This window comes from Grammomys surdaster, unplaced genomic scaffold (genome assembly GCF_004785775.1).
Source record: "Grammomys surdaster isolate TR1022 unplaced genomic scaffold, NIH_TR_1.0 150, whole genome shotgun sequence".
Lineage (NCBI taxonomy): Eukaryota > Metazoa > Chordata > Mammalia > Rodentia > Muridae > Grammomys > Grammomys surdaster.
In genome coordinates this window covers 15,102,204-15,106,008 of record NW_021604608.1, presented here as the reverse complement: position 1 = coordinate 15,106,008, position 3,805 = coordinate 15,102,204, and positions in this window count along the sequence as shown.

The window sequence follows — 3,805 nt, the reverse complement described above, 5'->3', positions numbered from 1 at the left end:
GTTGGTAGAAGTAAGCACTTGATTTAGAGAACAAGTATTAACATCGTGTCTTAGTTACTGTTCTATTACTTTTAAAAGATTCAATGACCAAGTCAATTTGTAAAAAAAAATTAATTGGTTCCTTTTCAGTGTTAGTCCATGATCATCATAGTGTAGAGTGTATCAACAGGCAGGCAGGCAGGCAGGCAGGCAGGCAGGCAGGCATATTTCTGGAGAAGGAGCTGAGAGCTTATATAATGTTGGCAAGATGGAGTCAGAGAGACAAATCCTTCATCAAGGATCTACCAACTAGGAATCATACATTCAAATATATGAGCCCATCTGGTCTGTTCTCATTCAAACCAGCAGACTGCTATATTGTAACAAGAGATGGAAGAAATATTTAAGAGCTGTATATCAAACCTCTTCTCTCTCACTTAAGGTAATTATATACACTGAACTAGCAACCACCTGTCTTTTTTTTTTCAGAATAAAAAGATGACATGAAACAGAGCTGTAATCTACATGAAAGCAGCACAAGAGGAGGAAAATGAACTAAGCTTTTAAAAAGTCTTTCCTGTCATTATGATTCTGATACTTTCAAGTTCTAAAATTTTATAGCTAGCTCAGCAAAACCTGACAAAGTAATCCTTACTTATAAAATGAAAGTTTTTATTAAACAACATAGCTTTAGTTTGAAACTCAGGTTAGAGACAGATGAATTCTTAGAGACTGAATACAATCTACTGACATTTGCAAACATTTTGACTAAAAGTACTTAAAAGGTAACTGGATAAGTGAAAGCCCTTCTAGGCATCTTATGAAGACACTTGGTCTACAAAGATTCAATCACATTTACAACAAGAAGTAAAAGAAAAAGTAAAAGAAAAAGAAAAAGAAAAAGAAGGATCTTAGTGAAGTGTCACCTATTAAAGAAAATTAAAAAAATAATAGAGAAAATGGAGTAATTTTCAGACTTTCAAGGTTAATTTATATGGCTTTCTCATATCTACCTTATAAGAGATAAATTAATAAACATTATGAGTGACAAAGGCCAATTATGCTTTAGCCTTTGATTCAGACAAAAATCAATATAACATTTTTCATATTCTTACTGAAACCAATTAATTAAATAAGCAAGCCAAAATAATTATGTTTGGTTGAACAAAAGGCCTCAGAGGAGAGGGACCTTGAACATGAAAGCCAGATAAATCATTAAACCTATACTTAAATTAAGTGATATACTTGAATACAAAAAAAAAGGTCTGTGCATGTAGTAAGAGGCCCATTATTTTGACTAGAATGAAATTAGTAGTGTAAAATCCACTGATGAATTTCAGATTTACTCTATGAGTACAGCTATGATGGTTAGTTAAAACAGTCTTTGATGGCGTGAGCCTTGTAATGGCTAGCAAGTAGAACAGAGGGTAACATTTTCCCCTTGGGTAGTATATTTATGAGTGAGCTCTTCAGATTTCCTTAAGGATGAGTAAAGGAAAGGAATTGTCTTGATGTCTGTAGTCAAAAGCTATGAGACCTAGTCCTCTGGAGAATCAAAATTAACTCTAAATAAATGTCAATGCCCCAGCTGTCACATAGAGTATCCAGGTCTACTCTGAATGTTCCAGTTTACTACTCTGAATGGAAGTTGGTGGTTATTGATGTGTATGTCTTTCTGTCCAACCATATACTTGTGAAGATTTGAGTGTATGTGGAAGAGAGTGAAAGATGGAGAAAATACAGAGAGAGAAGACAGTCATATTAAAATATACTCTGTAGTATCACTATTTTATAATGAATTTGTGACTCTAGTTTTCTAAAATGTTTATTTTCAATTTTGAGTGTCAGTGCCATTAAAATTCTTCTATTAAGTAACATTTCTTTTACCTTCCAATTCTTTATATTGCACACACACACACACACACACACACGCACAAACATTTTGAAAATGAGAATAAAAGCTTGACTGTGGTATCCAACATTTTAGGTAGTTCAACTAAATTAACAAATTATTGCCATATGAAAACTAAGATAGAAGACTGGCAGGGTTCCTATCTCTTTTTAATCCTTTGATAGATGGAATTGTTTTTTCTTACAGTTGGAGTGTTAGTACTTCTTTTTCTTCCAGTTTTACCAAGCTAATATTTTAGCCGTCTTGACAAGAAGAACTTTAATTCATTTTTTAGGCTCCGATTTGAGACTCTTCACGAACAGAATGAAAGAGAGCGTGCAGAGTTTGAGATAAGAGATACTCAATGGTGGGTGAGCAAAAGAAGCAACATGATGGAGAAGCTGATGTGAGCGGTGCAGAAGTTAATACTGATAAATGTAGGAAATGCTAATGCTTCCTTTTCTTTAAATGGAACATACTTGTCAAGCTAAGCTTCACTTTCTTATTCTCAAAATTTTCTTGAAGTGTAAGAAAATATCTTCCTAATTAAGCTAAATAAAATCACAAAATTTTAAAAATGACTCAGTGCAATAAAGTACACGCCATCAGGCCTGGTGACCTGAATTCCATTTCCAGGATCCATGTGGTGGAATGAGGAAATGCATGTGGTTAATTGTCTTCTTACTCAAGTGCCCATATATGCACATTAATGAAAAATGTAATTTATAGGACATTTTAAATTGACAGCATTTATAGTACATCTGTTAGAGTTCAAGTATTTATTGATAAAAACTGTGCTATTGAAGTATTTTCTCCTTTTATTGTAGTAGTATGAGTAGGAATGTACCCAATAGACTCGTGTGTTTGAATGCTAGTTCAATAGGCAGTTGTTTGTTACTGTTGGGTCTGGCTTTGAAGTCTCATGCACTCAAGTTATTCCCATTGGGACACACAATTGATTCTGCTGCCCTTGGATCAAGATGTAGAATTTCTCAGGTCTTTCTTTTCTGCAGCAACATGTATGCCTGCATGCAGCCATGACTATATGAGATTAAACTTCAGAAATGGTAAGCAAGACTCAATTAAATGTATTCCTTTATAAAGCTTGTCATGTTCATAATGTCTCTTCATAGCAATAGAAACCCAACTAAGACATCTTATTGTAGGATATTTTTATTACTCCAGGACATTTACATGATTGACAATAGACTGCCAAAATTCTGCTTATGGGAATATCTAACAACCTACTCTTGCTTTGGAAAGGCTAAGAGAAATACAAAATGTTAAAAAGAGATCACAACCCAGGCTCTTGTTATACAAAACCCATCAGAGAACTATTTTTGAGCTACCTATTGAGTACATTGTTTATTGTCTGGGGCCTCTGTTGAAGAGATGAGGAGCAATTGTAATTGGAGGTGTTTATCTTGGAAGTTTGAGCAAGATGAGGTCCCACCACTGAGCCAGAGGGAACGGAACTCAGTGCATAGAAAAAAAGAGTAATGGAAAATAAGGTAAAGTGAAGGAAGCAAAGTCAAAAGAAATACAGATCTAAAATAAGCTGCAGACGACTGCTATGATAGAGGTTCTTTTTTTTAATATAATTTATTTATTTTTTTCAAATTGTAATTTATACTCATTCACACAGGGGTTATAAAAACAAAAAGGCAGGATGTGGGGACTGTTGTTATGTTTTATAAAAAAAGAAAAAGAAGCCAGGACTATGTTTGGTGGAGGCACCGTATGTTGCAGGGGAAGGAGTGTCTCTGTGGGCCCATGCTGAAGCATCCCTTCCATCTGAGGTACCAGCCACAGTATGAGAGTCTAGTATAAAATAGTGGTTATTTAGGGCATGAGAAGAGGAATCAAAAGGGTAATAGACACACACACACACACACACACACACACACACACAGAGAGAGAGAGAGAGGCAACAGT